General features: G+C 35.7%; 1 long non-coding RNA gene across 1 annotated transcript in view; it reads left to right on the forward strand.

The window, feature by feature from the left end:
- The window catches only part of LOC105759036 (uncharacterized), a 66,960-nt gene that overhangs the window by 23,509 nt on the left and 22,742 nt on the right, over positions 1-20,709 (forward strand). The window contains exon 8 of the long non-coding RNA XR_012054192.1: positions 652-13,789. This is a non-coding gene — a long non-coding RNA (uncharacterized lncRNA). The remainder of the gene's footprint in view (positions 1-651; positions 13,790-20,709) is intronic.

Raw genomic sequence — 20,709 nt, forward strand, 5'->3', positions numbered from 1 at the left:
GTATTTAGTTTCAGATTTCCAGTGTTTCCAACTTTCCCAGTTCCAACTGCCTCACATCTTTCTGACTAAAATGTCATGTTGAAAGTTCTCTGAGGCTTTTGTACTACAAGGGCAGAGTATCATGGAGTGGTGCTAAGTTTGGGTTATTGTCCCCATTCTGAACATGCTATGTATATCATAACTATCCTTGTAGCCATCCAAACTGAATGACAGTATGAAAGCAGGGATAAAAAGGGAGATTTTTTTTTTTTTTTTTACTGAGCCATTCACAATTTTGCCTACCAAATTTAGCAGGCACAAATCATGTTTTGAAATAAATTCAAAATGTTATGGTAGGTCTGAAGGACGCAAGATATCTTCTGTTCTTTTCTGGAGCAATCAGTCAAAGGAAAGTCTTTGTCACTGCTCCTGAATCAGTAAGAACAAAAAACATTACATGTTTCTTAAAAGGTTCATAAAGATGTCTATACTATAATATCATGTTCTACATTATACTAGTAGTTTAGCTACAGATTTGCAGCAAACATTTGTCTTTTGTTCAACAATATTAATCGATTTAGTTTCTCTGTTCTGTTTTATTTGTTGCATTTCCCTTCATGCAATCTTTCTTTCCAAATTTTTCCTGAGATTTTTCCTTGTCTTCCTTACTAGCAGGTCTACCGTGGATTTGCACTTCATGGTGTATTTAATAACTTATTTGAATATATGGCAGTGTTAAAATGTAGTACAGTAAGTAAGACTTGAGTTACATTTTTACTGAATTAATTATTCCATTTCTAACTAAGGCCTATACAGAATATTTTCAGTTCAGTAGTAACTGTAATTCATAACTCACACCCTCTGAAAAATAAAAAATTTTGGGGGAAAGTTCTTGATTTTTTTTTTTTTGTTGTATTTCAACCACTATCCTGTGACTGCAACCCAAACAATTGGGTTTGACTTAGCAAAGTATCCCTCAGTGCTACATTAGAGACATTCTTTTATCTGTAATGTTGATGAACCTAAAAGTTAATGTTATGAATTCTCTGGTTCATGAATTCAAGAAGTTTGGTTTTTAGGTGGGTGGCTCACATCTCTGCAAAGAAAATAGTTTCACCACCTGCAACATCTTTGTAAGTGAAGGAAGAGATCTCTTGTTCGTTGTAACCAAAGATGCCAGAATTCCTGCACAATTACACAACCTTTGTTCTTTTCTTCTCAAGCTCTGCTTCTTGCTGTGCATATATAAATTTTAGAAATTTTATCTCCTCTTCTCAGCACTAGAAGGCTCAGACACTGAATTATGTGTGAACATGAATAAACTGATTTTATACTCCATTCCCATGACAAAAATAAGGGCACTGGGGACTGTAGGACACACACAAAAAATTTCCAGAGGCTTTCCAAGTCTCACTATAGCTAAGTTTCTATGTAGCTTTTAGAAACTATATTTTAAGACACTGTATTTAAAGACAATGTATTTAAAATACAGGGACTGTATATTAGTCACTCTATTTAAACTTATGAAAATAAGTTTGCTACTGATGTTGACTTTTCCATATTAGAAGAAAGTACTAGGTATGTTTGACATAATTCAAATAATAGAAAAAGTTATTTCTTTCTGTTATTGGAAATTGTGTTTCCATTCTTTCATTTGTGTGACAGCTGTAGAGCACATTTTATCTTTAATTACTTTCAAAGGAAAGAGGTGAGCTATTTGCTCTGTTTTAGGTTTTGATATTTGAGTGTTAGAGGAAATGAAGAATCACGAGTAGAATAATTTACTCCTATTTACAAAATCCTATCTTCTTTTTTTTCTCTTCAAATTTATTACTTTTTTTTTCTGTGATTAAGTGTTCATTATTTAAGGAAATATGTTCTAAATTGCTAAACCTAATCACAGAAACATTCTGCAAATATGGTTAAGCATCAAATAACTTTCCATTGACATTCTTACATTCTTGACATTCTGATATTGTTTATTCTTTTGTTTCTGAAGGATTTGTGTTCAGTCTGGATGTTTTATTTATTTTCTTGAAATATATTTATTGTTACAAGTAGTCTAAACTGAGATAAAATCCACTTGATTTAGATTTTGAATAATAACTTGTTTGTTAAAAGAAGGACTTGTTGACTGGCTTGACTAATTTATTAATTTTTCCCCTAAAATTGTCATAGAAACTCAGCTGAACCATAAATCTGTAGCTGGGATTTGAGAGAGATTCCATTTTGCCACAGAGGAAAGTATAAACCTGTGCTGTAATGTAGTCTTAATGAAGACTCTTTTAATAATTTCTCTGTATGCTCAAAATCCTTTTGATGTTGAAGATTTTTAGGTACTCACTCTCCACTAAGCTGTGGGGCTTGGCAGTAAGGGACAGAACTGCCATCCTTTTCTTGTATAATAGGATGTACTTGACAGGACATAATGAATCCCTGATTTGTTTGGAAAATGTAGTTTTTGTCCTGTCTCACCTGCTTTGGCATTAAAGTGTGCGAGCCTATCTGTTCTGTTGTTGCAGCTCTGAGGTTTTGCAGGTGTAAATCCATCTGATTCTAGAAGTGGTTTTAAAATTTTATGCTCTACTATATAGTGATAATTCTTAGGTAGTTGTCACAATGTCAATTGCTCCAGCTGTTCTGAAGTCTTTCCAGAGTCACAGACAAGTACACTAAATTTCAATGATATGGAAATATTTTTCACCAGCTACATAACTCATTGGTTCAGATAATGGAAAACAAACAAACAAAAAAGAACAACCAAATTCATAGTGAAGATTTACTGAAAACTCATCTGTGCATCCTTTTAATGTGAATGGGCAATGTCCACCTGTTTTTCAACATTCACAGCAAGACTGTCATATTGTTAAAGACTGATGTGTTCTCTATATCTAAACCTATATGTATATACCTATTATATATCTAATATAATAAATTATATTAATAGTATAAATTTAGAAGTTTATATATATGTATATGTGTGTCTGTGTATATGTATATATATCTCCATAGTTTTAGTTCTATTGTTACTATCTTCTAGTTATGTAGAAATATGGTTCATTAAGACAGTAAGACCTGATTAGGTTGTCCCAATGCCCTGACCCAATATAATTGAATGCTTTCCTCCTTCTGTGATCTCTGGTTTATTTCTGGCTTCCATAACCTATCTACTTAAAAAAACAAAACTTAGTAGAGCTGTCAACTTTTTCTTGTTGCACTTCTCTCTTTAGGTTCCCTCGACGTAGTCTGATAATTTTCTCTTTGTACAACATAGTAAAAATTAGAAAGATGGAGGAAGTATAAAATTTACCTCTTTCCTCACATCTGCAAATAGGAAATGAGATTTTGAACTGAGTCTGAGTGAAATGAAGTTAACTTTCTTCATAGCAACCTATACAATGCTGTGATTTGCATTTGTGGCTAAAAGAGTGTTGATAACACAGTAATCATATATCTATTACAGCAATAGAGATATGCAATGCAGCACCAAGGCTTTCTTTCACCACATCATGTTCTTTCCGAATAAGCTTGGGGTGGACAAGAATTTGTGGGTGAACATAGTTGAGACAACTTAACCAGACTGACCATATGGATATTCCATACTGCAAGCTGTCATGCTCAGCAGTAAGAAGCTCAGGGAAAAAATAGTAGAAAGAGGGAAGTTTGAGACTGTGGTCTTTATTTTACCAAGCAACTGTTATGCATACTAAGGGCTCTCCCTCCCAGGAAGTAGAAAGACTTCTGCCTAATAATGGGAAGAACTAACAGAATTTTTTTTCTGCTTTGGTCCCTTATGTGGCATTTGCTTAATTTATTGAACTGTTGTTATCTTGATCCATAAGCCTTCTTGCCTTCCTTCTGTTTTGATCCCATCCTGTGGAAGATGGGAGGGAGCAAGAGCCAGGCATAGTGTCTGGCAGGGATTTACCCACCACGGAGTTTACATGGGCAGACAGGGGGACTACATAAATGTAAGTACACAAACACAAACACATATAGATATGGATAAATGGATTAGTGTTGTGTTCATTCTACAGTTTTTGAAATTACTAATGGTATAGTGAGAAAAAGTCACATAATAAATTAATATCTATAGAAATGGGAACACATTTTTCCACCTGAAAAAAACCCCAAAACATTAAAAATATTTATAGATCTCTCTTTGCATAAAAAAATCTGTGACCTGAAAAGGGCACTTGTTCACACTGTTGGTATGAGACTTAGGTCAACATCTTTTAAGTAGCTACAGAATATCTCAAATCTTTTGAAAATAAAAATCCAATGGAAGTTTCCTGTGGTGTTTATCTTAAAACCAGAGGTAGGAGATTAACAAAGCAAACAAATCAGAAAATACTCAAAAGGTCAGACCACATACTCCTTAACTGTCAGAGCACATATATATCTTAAAATATGTATGCACATATATGTGCATTTACTACACTACCAAAAATGTTTTTGTACATTTGTTCTTTTGTGTTAATAGAATGGAAATTTGAAAGAGAGGTGAAACCTGTATGACATATCTGTCAAAATATTCATTACAAACAAAACTCTTCACACTTTTTAACAGTAGATGTTATTTTATGCAGAAGTTTTGATGTCAGCATGATTATCTCTTTGTCATTCCTAGCTTGTAAGTACTCTTTTTGCCTAATCTGACAGCATTCATTCTTCTTCTCTAACTTTTAAAATGTCTATTCCTTCAGAAAAGCTACCATTCTGTTGTCAAGTAGATTTTTGCAGTAGTAGTTAAATCATTACTGACCTTTTCTAGATTGTCTACAATGTCCCTTATTTAACATGATTAACACTATGCAATTTATTGATCATATTGAATTTTATTTCATTGTATCTTTTATGTTCTGCATAATAATTAAAGTGAAGCTTATGTTGTAAATTTAATTTTTATCTCACAATAATTTATTCCTGATGTATACTTTTTTCTTCCCCCCCCTCTAATTTCTTTATTATTTTTTAGAATTAAGAAGCCATTAAAGAAGATGGCAAGAGACATAAATATGAAAATCGTAGAATCATAGAATCATAGAATCATGGAACAGTTTGAGTTTGAAGACATTTTTACTGGTCATCTAGTTCAAACTTCCTTTGCAATAAGCAGGGACATCTTAAACTACAAGAGGTTGCTAAGACTCCTATCCAATCTGACCAGTAATATTTCCAGTGATGAGATATACACCACCTCTCTGGGCAACCTGCTCCAGGGTCACACTACCCTCATTGTAAAATACTCCTTCCTTACATCAAATCTAAGTTGACCTTCTATGTGTTTAAAACCATTGCATCTTGTCCTATTGCAACAGACCCTGAGAAAATGCTTGTCCACATCTGTCTCAAAAAGATTTTTAAGTACTCAAAGGCTACAATGCGGTTTCCCCAGAGCCTTCTCTTCTGCAGGCTGAACAACACCAACTCTCAGACTTTTCTCATAGAAGAGATATTTCATCCCTCTAATCATGTTCATGGCTCTCCTCTGAATTCACTCCTACAGGTAGATATCATTCCTGTGCTGAGGACACCAGAGTTGGATTCAGTATTCCAGATGAGGTCTCCCAAGAATGAAGGGGAAGAATCACCTCCACACACTTGCTGGCCAGCTTTTCTGGTGCAGGGTTGACTTTCTGGACTGCAAATGCACATTGCCAGCTCAGGCCCACCCTTTGGTGCACCAGGACCCTTATCAGAAGAACTGTTCTCAATTCTCCAACCTTTAAAATTATTGAATTTGATCTGCATAAGATCCATTAGACATCCTCTGTGCATGAGTTATTGCCTAACTGAGAAGCTAGCATAGAAAATTGTTATGATATTTTCTCAGTGTTGTATTTTGGGAAATTATACCTTAAAGTTGTATCATCCTGAAGAGTATAAATTGAATCAGGGTAAAAAAACTGGAAATGGACACAAGCAATATTGTGTATTAAAAAGCAAATGCAGGGAAACATTTTTTGAGCTCAGGGAAATACTTTTTTGAGCTTTATTTGACAAAATGGCTCAGCACAGCTTAAAATAGTATGAGAGAAGTTCTGAAATGGCACCTGTCTGCTTATCAATTTGTAATATTGACAGAACATAGATTTGTAGTATGCAGAGTTGACAATTTCCAACCAGATGTTGAAGCACTGATCTACATGACAGGAATTGTGATCATTAGTTGCCATGCTTGAAAAGGATGTGGACAGATTCAATGTGGTTAGGTGCAATCAGTCCTGAAATTAATGCATAAATGGAAGAGACACTTTTTCATTATTGCCTACTTTGGGGGAAACAGTGGGTGCACTACTGTCAGAGTTCAGACTGATAGATATTGATACAAATCATTTTTATATGATCTGCCTATTTATTAGAATTGCTTTTCTGCTCTCTATATGGAACTCCATGATGCATTACATTCTGAACTTCCTAATGTTCAGATTGCTATTCTCATTGCAAGAAATAATGAAATGGATTCATTACTTTATTCTTAAAATATTTTGATTTATTTTAGGATATACTTTCTTCAGGGATTTCATATTCCCTTTTGCTGTCTAGTTAATTTATTTTATTGTAGAAGGGAACATATTATACATATTTTGAGGACAAAAAATTCAACAAATATATTTAGCTTATTCATGCACACAAACGAAACAAGGACAAAGACCTGAGAAGATACAAATTACTACTAATGTTTTCAGTATTAGCAAACTCAATAATATTAATGGGATGATGAACAGAGAGGAATTAAGATTTTTTAGTTGCATCTATACAAAAGAAACAATTTTTTGGTATAGTTTTAAATTTTCCTTTGAAATTATGTTTTGCAAAACATGATTCTCTCACTTTGAATCTAGAAATGAAAATTCAATCAAATAATAATCTATTAGTACCTCAAATTTTGCATATGTGGGGGATTCTATTTTATATATTTATCTTTTGAATTCAGAAGATGAAGCTGTAAAAGCTGAAAGATATTACTGTGAGTTCTCTGGACATAAAGATATTAAAATGAAATTAACACTACTACAGTGATACAAACTATCTGATTAAAAATGATTTATTAGTCTAAGCCTGCAGCACTACTCCTGGGCTTCAGGCCAGTATCCCTCTGGAGAGTTATACTTGTGGAGGAAAAGAAGAAAAAATATCCTTCACTGCTAATTTTAAAAATATATCAGACTATTTTGAAGATTAGAACACGAAAAGTAAGAGCAGGAGGGCAAAATGCTGGTAAGATATACAAACACAAATTAATGTCATTAATGTAAGCCTGAGAACAACTGACCTCTGATATTTTCAAATGGGTTTGGGTACTCGAACATTACCTTCATCTCTGCATTATTTTTAGAGAGAGGCTTGTACACGCGTTTCTTCCAAATTCCTCCTATGCCTTATTTCAAATGTAGAATATTTGGGTTATTACCCTTTATCTCTCTTGCTGCTTCAATAGTGCTTCTTTTGTCATGTCACCTTAGATCTTAGATGTATAGAGACATCACTTTTTAGCTTTTTTATTTGCTTAGAGTTTTTTCTGGGACAGGTAAGGTGTTTTTCTTTGTACAACTTCATTAAATAAATACCTGCTTAGAAATACGTCCTGAAAATAATAATTGCAAATGAAGCCAGGAAGTCAGCTTTATCCTGGGCCCAACTTAAATGCCTCTAACACATACTCGGGGAATAAACCAGAGGAGTTACAAAAATACATTCACCTGCAGGGCTATGATCTTATTGTCATGGAGATGTGGTGGAATGGCTGCTGTGGAATGCAAGGATACAGGCTCTTTAGGGAGGACAGACAAAGAGGGGGTGTTGCCTTCCCTGTCAATGACCAGCTGGAGTGCATGGAATTCCACCTAGGGATGGATGAGCAGCAGCCTGAGAGTTTATGGGTCAGGATTAAAGGGAGAGCAAGGACAGGGGACATTATTGTGGGGGTCCAGGGCAGGCCAGTCAACAGAAGACTGAAATTCTGAGGCCCCTTACAGACAAATAGGAGCAGCCTCATGTTCACAAGCCCCTGTGGGGGCCTTCAACTGCCCCAGTATTACATCAATTTTTCTGTGTTGGAGGCAAAACAAAGAAAGGCATAAGCAAGTTCCTGGAATGTGTTGGTGGCAATGTCCCTCTCCAAGGACAGCAAGGAGATGTTGCACTGAACCTTTTTCTCATCAGCAAGGAGGAGCTGTTGAAGTGGGGAATGTAATGTTGAAGGGCAGACTTGGCTACTGTGACAATGAAATGGTGGACTTGGAGATCCTCAGTGAAGTGGGAAGAGCAGACAGCAAGCTCACTACTCTAGACTTCTAGAAAACAAACTTTGGCTTCTTCAGGGTTTTGCTTGGTAGAGTGCTGTGTGATAAAGCCTTGGAGAGAAGAGTGGCTCAAGAAAGCTTCTTAATATTGATATATCACCTTAGGCAAAAATACCAGGAGGTCTGTGTGGATAAGCAAGTAATTCCTGAACAACCTGAAACCCAAAAAAGAAGCCTACAGAGGGTGGAAACTCAGTCAACTAACCTGGGAGGAATATAAAGAGATTATCCAAGCAGCCAGAGATCAGGTTAATAAGCTGAAGTCCTGATAAAAATTAGACCTGGCCAAGGGCACTAATGGCAAGAGAAGGCCGGGGAAAACATTTCCTTCCTCTACAGAAGGAAACAGGAGACCTAGTTAGCCAGGATATGGAGAAGGCTGAGGTATTTAATGACTTCCTTGTTTTGGTCTTCACCAGTAAGTGCTCAAGCAACGCCACCTGAGCCATAAAAGACAAAAAACAGGGACTGGGAGAATTAAAAACTGCCAGCAATAGGAGACCATGTTTGAGACCATTTCAAGAATTTGGATGTCCACAAGTCCATGAGACCTGGTGAGATGCATCTGCAGGTCCAAAGGAATCCGGCAGAGGAACAGTTAAGGTTTATTTTTTGCAGAATTCTTTGAACTATTTTTTTCCTTTTATGATTGGTTGATTTCCTAGTGCATGATGAGTCTCAGTAATTCATGAGGTCTGTATTTTCAGTATAGCTTGAAGCAAGCAATCAGAGCTCATATGTTGATGTACTGTGGCAAAACAGTGAATAGCAATGCCAACTCGGATTCCCACAGCCAATGCAGATTTGTTGATGCAGTGCTGATGAGTTCCTGGGCTAATGAGATTTGTTTCTCAGCCACTTCAGCTGGATGAAGAATTGTACAAATATAAATCCAAGATTGACGTACTTAGCACTTGCTTGATTATCTCTGATAATGTTCTACATTGTTTATGAACTTATTAAAGTTTATGCTAGAGACAACTTTATGGACAGTTAAAGCTGGGCTGTGTTGCACCAGCCAGCCTTTTTTGCTGTATGGGTAACAGTCATCAGTCATGATACTGTTCATTATCTACTTCACATCTGATAGGCTCCTATTTAATATATACACAGAAAATCTCAACAACTGCTGCTAATGTTGGGCGGTTGTTCTCTATCATGCAGTAGCACTGGTCAGCCTCAGAAGTAAAGAAAAAGAAATATGATGTCAGAAGGATGACTAGACCAAAAAATGTAGAACCTCTACTTCAGTCACCGTCATATTACTGGACTGGGAATAAAAGTTGCTTAATTGTGTGACTGGGAACACCCATCATATTTTAGGGCATAATATATTACACTGACAAGGGCAATTTAGGAATATTTTCTTTCTATAGAATATTTCTTTATATCATGATTTTTGCCAGGAAATCTTCCATTTGCATGATACAGTGTTAACATATAAAGAAAAAACAGACAGCTGTATTCTAGGCTGAGAATGAGTTAAAACAATATAAATAAAGGCAAAAAGAAATAAAATTATGACACTGATACAGGGAACAAGATTTCTGGTACTCCCTTTGAAAGAAATATTGGCTCTGCCTTTGAATGTTTTCCAAGGCTGCAATAGCAAGTAAATCATAACATCAAGTTTCATAAAGAACAAGGCTAATGTTACTTTCTAGCCTAAGTGAGAATGAGATCTACTCCAAATGACATTATTTTTATCATCAAGATCAGGATTGAGCAACTTCCTGAAAATGTTTTTGGCTTGATTTAAAACAAATTATTCATTAACAGCTTTCTTTAGAGGGAGAACATGGAAGAAAACACTGAACTGGTTTATAGTTTCCAGCAGCACAGACATCCAGATTTCAAGATTTTGTGGACCTGTTTAGGTGTATATTATTTCTCTCAACTGAGGTCTTTCCCTCTATGTAAGGCTCATCCAGGTTTGAAGAAGGAATCATTAATCTGAACAAGCAAAGCATAGAATTAAATAATGATGAATACATCCAGGAAGTTCCAAAAATCATGGGGTTGCATGGAGAAATTATGTCTGCAATTCATCTGAAAGAATAACCTTTAATGTCTTTTTTTCTCCTCCGCATATACTACTTGCTGTAGAAGCTGGAAAGAGACTTTTTACAAGGGCATGTGCTGATAGGACAAGGAGTAAAGGCTTTAAACTTAAAGAGGTTAGGCTAAAATTGGACATCAGGAAGAAATTGTTTCCTGTGAGGGTGGGGAGATCCTGGAACAAGTTTGTCTGAGAAGTTTTTGATGCCCTATCCTTGGAAATGTTCAAGGTCAGATTGGATGGGACTTTGAGAAACCTGGTGTAGTAAAAGGTGACCAAGACCATGGTGAAAGGAGTGGAACTAGATAGTCTTTAAGGCCTTTTCCAACTCAAACCTTTGCATGTTTCTGTGAGTTTCCTTTGCAAACTCCTTTCTCCATGAGTAAAATTTTCATAGGACTTTTCCCATTGCCCTTCCATATACCTGTGCACTTTATTTTTTTTCTCCTTCAACAGACATTTATTCCAGGGCATTCCTTTCTGGAAAATGTCATAGAATCATATATCAATTTAGATTTAATGGGACCTCTGGAAGTTAGGTAGTCCAAGTTACTGCTCAAAGAGTTTCAATGAGAGTAGATTGCTGAAGACTGTATCCAGAGATATTTTAAATAAAGATCTCCAAGGATCTCCAAGGAGTAGGGCTGTAACTGAAAAAATTGCATTATATAGAAAAGAATGCCTTAAATATATTTCAGCATTCCCATGATACAAGTTCATATATCACTATACATCTCCATACTCTCCAACCAGGAAAGAAGTATACTGAGAATGGTAAAAAAAGACAATAATATTATTGTTGAGACAGCAGTCATTAACAGCTCAGGGATTAAATAAGACAAATACATGTGGATCCCTTCTAACTCAGGATCTTCTACAATTTTATGACTTATCTGAAAAAAATTAAAGGATTAAAAAGATCCTCAATGAACATGATGTTGATGATGATTAATGTCTTACTAGCAGCAATGAAAATTCACCTTTCCCCATCTGGCAGATGACTGCCTGGTCACAAAGATTAGTTGGTTGTCACTTTCTGCTTTGTGAGAAAATAAATGCTTGGTCTAGATGGTATTAGTTACAGTCACTCGTTCTTTGAACATTAGCGAATAAACTATTGTACTGTTCTTTAAGTTGTGCTTATCTTACTTTAGCTCACTGTCTGATGAAGGATATCCTAGGAAAGAGATGCAGAGAGAGACAATTACAGATCCAGCATTACAAGAAGATTGTTGCAGGCAGCATGGATGTTCAGTCTGAATATCCTGATGTGCTTTAACAAATATAGCAAATGAGAATATATGCTGCATGACTGCCCGTTCCTATACTTAGTTTCCCTAAGCAAGAAGTTTTCATATACTTCTCAGTTTGGTTTTCTTTTTACTAGCGAGAGAGTATGAGATTTGGGAATACCAGGCGGTGCCTTGTCTGCTGTGTGTCAAGGACAGAATGCAGCTCTTACCTTTGTAGCAAGAAGGAAGATAAAAGTTATCAGTACACCTCTTGCAGCACTAAGTGTTTTCATTTTAACTGAACAAAAAATATCCAAATAAACAAACAATAGAAAAAGATGCCTTTCACTCTCTTTGGTCTTCAAGACGTGGATACATTCTTAATCATCCTTGGTTTCCTGTTGTAAATAGGAGCAACTTTGTGGTCTTCCTTATTCCTCTTCTCTTTGGACAAAAGAGCAAGGAAAGATTAGTCTTTTCAACTCTAACAAGCTGTTTTCTTGACAAGCCAACCAATTACCTTTAACTGTTCTTCTTCTGGTCCACTTCCTTTTGCACTTAGCATTTGGAAGAGCATAGAACTGGTTTTAAGCACTGTAAGGGTTTCCTTAGCATGCACAAAATATTTTGTGAGCTACATAATTCATATAAATTATTGTGCCTTCGATTTATGCAATTTGTGTGCCTGAAATGGATGATTTGTTTCATTGACATTACTTTAAGAAAAAAACCCTAAACAATGTTACAATTAAGCATTAATAATTCATACATTTTTTAGACATTTGTTTCAGTTAAATAAAATAGAAATGTAGCCACATAAAAATCCATACATTTTTAAGCTGATTAAATCAATAAAGTATGATCTCATGAAAGATTTTATTATTATACTTCCTTTCTATGGTAACTGACTTCAGAAAAGCAGTTTCTGTACCTATTTTTGTTTTGGAACACTGCAAAACTCTAAGTGGATTTATTCAAGATGATTCAAAACATTCTGTTACCTCAGAATAATTGTTTTTTTGTAATGATTTATTATTACAGATATTACAAAAAAAAAAAAAAAAGCCTAAACATTCTATCCAGATGGTTTAACATGGATAACAGCATCAGACTTCACAGTGGAATAAAATGTTTCCATTTCTTTTTCAAAAAGTCATTTTTTAATTGAAAATACGTCTAGAATTTACAGCTTCAGAGGTAAATCTGGAGAAATTTGATCCATCTCAATCTATAAGACCTTCAAAAAGTATTTGTGAGGAAACCACTACTTCAAGAAATTGTTTTATATGATTTCAGGTTTCACTGATAATGAAACAACTGCTGTTTATTGGTTGGCAGCAGAAAAACAAGACAAAGGCAAATACATCTGAAAACACACAAAAATAAGGAACTTTAAAAAAACTATATGTTCTTACAGTCTGAATACCACCATCTATTGCCAGCAGCATTACACTGAGAAGAATTTCATCTTTAGGTACAACAATGAAAATCTTCAAAATAAAACAAACAAGACACACCTACATATGTTATCTGAATACAATTCTTATATCAGTGCTTCTAAATAACCTAGATGCAACTAGAATGAAAGACTACCAGTTTTTGTTAAATTTAACTTCATTATGAAGTTTGCATAATCTGGAGCAAGACTGATTATAAAGACGGTTAAATTTAACTAAAGTTTTTAGTTAAATTCAACACATTCACCTTCTCTTCTGATTAAAGTAAAATCAGAACCAGGCAATTTAAATAAGTAATACTGTATCACAGAATTATAAATTATTACAGGTGTGTCCTGGGGTGAGTTAGTGATGCTTGTATTCCCATTTGTCTGTTTAGCCCAGAAATAAATTTTTCACCTTAATGACTGGATCTGAGAGCGAAGAGAGAGGAGAGAAAAAGCACAGAGTTTGTTTTCAGAAACTACATTTGCTTGCCCGCATCCTTCTCCTGGACTGTATTGTCTGCAGACAGATGGCGGGACAGAGCTCTCCTTTGCTTTTAGCAAGTAGCTAGCTGAGGCAGAGAAATTCCCTGGACTGTAGTTGTTTTTTTTTTATCTTAGAACTGCTTAGACCTACTCCAGACTGAACACCCAGAAGAATGCTGGGAGCTTGCACCTGTGGCCCACCATGCAGGGCATGGACCATGGCATTTCCAGCACCAGGGGCACTGATGAGAGGTTGAATGAGCTGAGCTACAGCCCATGAAGGGTACTTTCTGAGTTTGTCATCTCTTTTAGAGTGCCGAGAGGTTTTATTGTTTAATGTTGTTAATTTCTTTGTGCTAGTGGATGCTTTACCTATTAAATAAACAGGTTTCTTCCACTTTTCTTCAAAGAAATTTATTCCCAAACCAGTTGATAGAGGGGCTGCTTGAATCTGCTTTCTAGGAAAAAAAAGTTCTGAAGTTTTCTCCCAGATTTGCCCTAAACCAGGACAAACTGAAAAATAGCAACTGTGTTTACCTTGCAATGATATTATATGTATTCCTGTTCTGGTACTGAAAGATGCCTACAATTCAATATGAGTAAGTCCCATATACTTCCAACTGTATCAATAGTGAGGAAAGGGAAGAATGATCTGGAAAAGCTACAATCTGGCTTAAAAAAAATGCCATCTGACTTTGAATTAATACTGTCCTAGAATTGTAACCACTGTAGAATTGAAGTCACACCCAATTTTCACATAGTTAATAAAAGCTGCTCACAAATTGAAGTTGGGGATACAAAAAGGAAAAAAAAAAGGTTTTGATGCAGCTTTAGTTGGAAGGCAGATTTATTTATTAGTAGCATCTCTTGTAGCTTCCCGTCCCTCTTATGAGGTGTGGAGGGTGCAATTGCAGTGTCTTTGCTGTAATTCTTTTATAACTCTTCCACAGATGCTTTAATGTCAATCAATCCCATCTCTCTGTAGTAGCTGACTGTCTCCCTAGCACTGCAATTCTATTCATTCAATTCATATTGAATTCTGTGGATGTATTAAAGGGACAGTTGGCTAGCATGGGGAGGACAGGGTTGATTGACTAGGCTTCTGTGCAAGAATTACAGTAGAATTACAGCACAGATGCAGAAATTGCAGCCTGCTGCTCCATAGAGGAGTTTGAATGGGAATAGTGCTGGAAGGAAAGAATTGTATCTATAAGAGACATTGTTAATAGTAGGAAAGTCTCCCTAAAATTAATCTTCGTTAAAACAATTTGGGGAAAAAAATTAAAAAGCTAAAATTCATTTTGAAGTCCAGTGGTTTAGAAAAAGTATACAAAATCATTAAAATATACTGCATTTTTTTAAACTACTGTTAGAAAAAACTGTTTTTCTAAGTATTCTATTAATGTTATGCTGTTCTGACAGCAGTACTGTTCTACAGCTTTGATCATCTAAATATCAGGGATACATTAAAATCTAAATCGCAGGTTTTGTGAAGAGAAACAGTTCAAATGTATTCATTAAAAAAACATAGTTTGGCATTTCCTTCCTCATTCTTCATTCCAGGGACTATTTAAAAACACATATACATAGTTTCCTTAAACTGGAATTTCTTATTTCAACTACAGAATAAACAGATTTTTGGGGAATTTCAGATATGTTATTAATATCCACTGACCAAAATCACAGACTAAAACCAGGCAAATCTTAATTTTGTATTTTGAAAGTGATTTAACAGAATTTTAATGCTTTTGAATTAATAAATGTGTGTTAACTTAGTTAAATTTTATATTAAGATCACTACTGCATCTGGGCATAGTACAGTGATTCAAAAACCTTACTGAGGGCTATAATTGGGCTTTAATTTGCTGTGTTAAGAAATTCAAAAAGATATTGTCTATGCTATGAGAGACACATTTAGTAAAATATTGATATAATCCATCCATATCAATATCTTCAAAGTATTTTTGCAGTATGCTGTAGCTTTCAGCTGCTTCCTTTTCATTTTTGATACAGTAGTGGCCCCATATAATCTTATATAAAACACATATTAAGTAACGAGATTCTTCAATCCAAATCTTCCAATCTAAAATACTTTTCTCCTACAACTTGCAGATTACCATCATTTCTCTGTTTACCTCTTTGAACCCTTTTCTATTTTTGCTTTAGGCATTTAATTTTTTTTCCCTTTGTCAGTTTCATCAGTTTTGTTCCCCAAAATAAATAAGATGTACTATACATTCAGATCAATAGAAAATAAGATTAAGTGGTATTTTTTTCTTGATACAAAATACCTGCCCCAGAACAGACTACATAAAAACTTTTACTGAAGGAGCATTACAAGCTTTGATTAACTCTTGTACAAATCAATAATGCTTATACAAGTTCTCTATATCAACTTATAATTTTAGTATGGGTATGGATAGTTTATCAAACCAGACTTTGGAAGATCTAGATACTTTTGTTCTCTCTGATCACAATTACTCTAGGCATAGTTATGTGACTACCTCATAGTTAATGACTGAATGGAGCTGTGTTCTGCTTCTAGTAAGGAACAAAAATCTCAAGATTCTGAAAAGCATGTTTTTGACAGAGAGACAGAGAGGATTAAGAGCTTTTTTCCCCCAAGTTCTTATTTGCCCTCACTGCGGAATTATTAACTTTTCCACTCTGGACCATTCATTGACATCGCTTCACCCTATGCATATCACCTGTGTTTGGTTGATTGAAGCGGAAAGCTCACCAGTGATGGACGCTATGTCACACACTATTTGCCTCTTCTGCACTTACAGTTATGCTTCTCTGTGACTTTATAGAAACAGTGCCAATACAAATGGTGAGCTGAATAATTTCCATGCTTGAATTTCAGGAAGTCTTCAGGCGCATGAGGAAGCTCAAGTCAGCTCCTTTGATGAGGTAGCTCTGCATCATGTGGCTACAGTCTGGGAGAATCAGAAATATGGTTTTCCATATGATAGCAGTTTGGATTGTGTCTTCTCCTTTGTCTTTGCTCCTCCACTTGTTTATCCCCAGATTTCAGCTTTATGCTACTTCACTGATGCTTTTGTAGACCTGTTGTAGTCGTGGACTTGAAATATTATACTAAACCACTTACTAAAAGGGCGCCACCACAGAAAAAAAGTAATATTTTTAACAAAATAACTTTTCCTATTAGTTGCTCACAGAAGGATACAGACTGCAAAAGTACAAAAAGGGTAGTACAGGGGTATCGGAACTCAAAATGTCCCTCAGATATTTTTGGATGTTCCTGGTCCAGATCAGAAGCATTTGAGACCCTGGCAGGCAGCTGGAAACAGATATGATTTTGGATTTCAACCATGGAATGATTTCCCAACCTTGCAGGAAGAACAACAAAAGTTTAGATATTATAGTAAAAGTAGTCATAAATTAGAGGGAAGAATTTTTGAGTACTGTACAGGGGGTTTTTAGGTCTTGTAGATGGGGGTCAGAGGTTTTAAGATGGAAGGATTTGGGTCTGCCCTGTCCTCCCTCTTTCTTCTTCCTTACTTCCATGTTCTTGGTGATGTTGGCACTCACAGATTGGTTTAGAGTAGAAAAGCACCATTTAATATAGGTAATAGGCACTGGGGAAAAACTGTAAACATGTATCACGTAATGTACCATGTAAAAGATAGCACCAGCCCTGGGTGGGGAGAGAAGACAGCAGACAGAGCGGGTGTCAGGGGTGTGTGTGGCTCTGCCTGAGCTGCTGAGCAAACCGCAGCAGCCTGAGAAGACAATCTTTTAGATAGCTTGCAATAAACTGCCTTGAGACCAGACAACAGAAGACTACTGATTCTTTCTTTGAAAGCACGGGTTGGAGGAGAGACTTTTCCACCACACGGAGCCACCCCCGACCTAGGGGTGAGCTCCGGCACAGGGGCGTGATCAAAAATGATTTCATTTTTATGATATAAAGAATGCCCCTGATTGTTTTAGAATTTTAATTAGAATTACCAGTTGAACGTCTTCCCTCATGTTTGTTTACTAATGCACCTATGCAACTGTTAAGATTTTATTCTTTGGTAGGGGCTTTTTCTCCTGAAAGCTAGACCTTATTTATCTTAGTCCTGGAACCCAAGGTTTTAGTGTGCTGTCTTAAGTTTCTTATATCAATTCTATGATCTTAATAATTTCTTATGTTTAGTGCTTGCTTGATATTTTCACATTTTATTTCTAATTTCTGCCTTCACTTTGATACAAGTGAAATTTCATCAAGTTAGTTCTCTGTCTTGACAGAGGGGGTTCTCTTATCTCTGGGCCTTACTTGAACTCAAGACCAGTTATTTTCTTTCAAAGATATAGTAAAGGTGTGAGAAATTCTTGCTCTTCCATTTGGTTTCTCAAGGGAAGTTATGTAAGTTATTTTTCTTTTACTTGAACTCTTTGACATATAAGGAAAGTCATTCAGAAATCTAATGAGAAAGCATATGATCCTATGCTTCCATTATGCATCCTCACCTTTACTGTAAGGATTTATTTGTATGAAAGTTACATAGCCTTTGCCAGCTGAGCAAAGGTAAAGTAAAGCTGTGCCAGCTGGCTAGCATGAATGCAAGTATACAAAATGAACATTACGCTTTATGCGTTCAGAAAAGGTCTTACAATATAGCTTTCCTACATTTGGATGACACAGGTGCAGTTAAAAAATAATTATAATTTTTCTTTTTTAACTGTAGGCTGAGTCACATCTAAGCTGTGCAATATAATACTGCCCTTGGTCAGAATTAGATGAGAAAATATGTTATGATACCAGGTTTATACATTGAATTCTATTTTTTTTTCAGTGCATGCCATTAGATCTCCATATCAGGTTTTAGGATATAGTAAAAAATTCAATGGAATTCTGCAACAAACTATCAAAGCAATTAATATAAAATAGAATATATTATATAAATAATGTCATATCATAACATTTGATTGTTTTGTTACTATCTGTGGCATAATACAAAAAAAAGGACATGTTTAATGAGAATATTAATAGTGTAATGTAATAATTTTGACAAAAGAACATGAATTTGCTGTGCCAGCATTTGACAGAATTTGCATGACTGTTTTAATAAGAAACGACTTTTACACGCCTCACTGATACCTGCACTAAACTTATGCTTGTATGAGACTAGTCTAGACAATGATATTAATGGCTTCAGCTAACGTGAGGTACAGACTGGGAAAAAGACAGAAGCTGTCTAGTTTATGCTCATTGTAAAGAAAAGTAAAGAAAGCATAGCGGCTTGGAGGAAGTAATTAAGGCTCAAAATAAAAGTGAAACCCCTGAGATTTATTAGATGTTCCTTAGAATTATTGACATAGTTTTGGAAATTTGACTGTTACTGATTGAACATATAACAATGACCAGGAGTTCTTTCTTTTTCCTGTACCTACTTAGAAAATTGCAACCTTTTCTGCCAGATATGTATATTATAGCTATCCATTCCTTTACTGTCTCTTCATTGGGCTACTGAGAAGACTGGTATGATCAGCAGGGCTAGTGAAACCATTGTCCTGCTGTGCTCAGCACTGGTGAGGCCACAACTTTAGAAGTGTGTTCAGTTTCAGGCCCCTCATTTCAAGGAGAACATTGAGGTGCTGGTGTCCAGAGCAGCACAATAAAGCTGGGGAAGAATCTGGAACACAAGTCTTATGAGGAACAGCTGAGGCCACTGGGGCTATTTGGTGTGAAGAAAAAGAGTCTTAGAGGAGACCTCATTGCTCTCTACAATTACCTGGAAGAAAACTGTACTGAGATGGGGCTTCATCTCTTCTTCCATATTTCAAGTGAAAGGTTGAGAAAGAATGATCTTAATTTGTGCCAGATATTGAAAAAGTTGGGGTTTTTCACTGAAAGGGTTGTCAAAGCACTGGAATGAATGGGCTGCACAGGGAAGTGGTAGAGCCACTATCTCTGGAAGTGTTCAGGTGGCATCTGGATGTGGCACTTGGAAATCTGGTTTAGGGGTGACAGTTGCGATTATTCAGAGACTGAAGCTGGATTTGGATGTGCCGCTCACATGACATTTGTGCTAGGTTAAAACATTTTGTTCCTATCCCACTCATCTGTCTTTTCTTAATTTTTTCCCTTCCCTTCAGAAGATCACATTCTACCTAAAGGAGGAAAACTTCACTATTATTAAATAACCAAGACTATTTTTATTGTCTAGACAAAATCCTTTTAGAGAGTTATGATACATGCACATCTGACAGCAAAGCAGAGGAGGTCAAATTAGAAAGTGGCGGGTCTCCATGTGTGACCTGAGGAAGATAATCTGTTTGCAGAACTCTGCTGCAGCCAGAGAAGTTTGCCTGACCAATCTGATGTGGTCTATATTGACCTTCAGTACTTTGGACACTTTGCAGAGCACTGACTTTCCAGATGGTGCTTAAGTATGTGTATTTTGACTTTAATATAAAAATTTCCTTACCTGAAAAGTTTGCTCACTTTTTCACAAATGAAATGGGAATAAATTTATCTCTTTTACTGAAATTTTGAGAGTCCAGAGACAAAAGCTCTCTACAACACTTTTATGACACTTTATTTGTTAATATATCAATGGAAAACATTCTCTGATTTGCACTTTGAACTTTTTCATTCTTACTTTAATGCTATTAGTGCTGTTTAAATCCCTGTTTATCATCCTGAGTGATTCTTCTCCTGCCTTGAATTTACACTCCCAAGATATTCAGGGATTGTTATCAAGTCCCCTCATTTCAGCAAAGAGGAAGTAATGATATATTTTATGTAAGAGGAAGCCATAATATATTTAATATTTATATATTTATTTATAGTTCTATTTCTGTATTGCTCTATCTTCTCTACAGTTTTAGGACAGTTTCTGTTTTCCAAAGTGTTTTTAGATTCTGGGTAGAATTTTATCAATGAGAAACCTACAAAAGAGTGTGCATTTTAGCTCTTCTCTTTCTTGAGTGACACAAAATCCAATGATGGTTTAAAAATTGGTTTTATACTGGGTACAAAGAGAAAGACTATGATTCTATTCTATAATATGTCTGGCTTGTTATGGGCATCCCAAACGAATGGTGCCTTTATAACTTTTGTCTAGGATGTTAATTATGTTCTAGTACAAATACTTGTCCAATTCAGTGCTATGATCAGTGTAGTAATTAACTTTTACTGGGTGCATTGTCACAGTTGTGTAGAAAACCAGCTCTGACATTCATGCCAGG

The sequence above is a fragment of the Taeniopygia guttata genome, chromosome 2, assembly GCF_048771995.1.
Source record: "Taeniopygia guttata chromosome 2, bTaeGut7.mat, whole genome shotgun sequence".
NCBI classification, from domain to species: Eukaryota; Metazoa; Chordata; class Aves; order Passeriformes; family Estrildidae; genus Taeniopygia; species Taeniopygia guttata.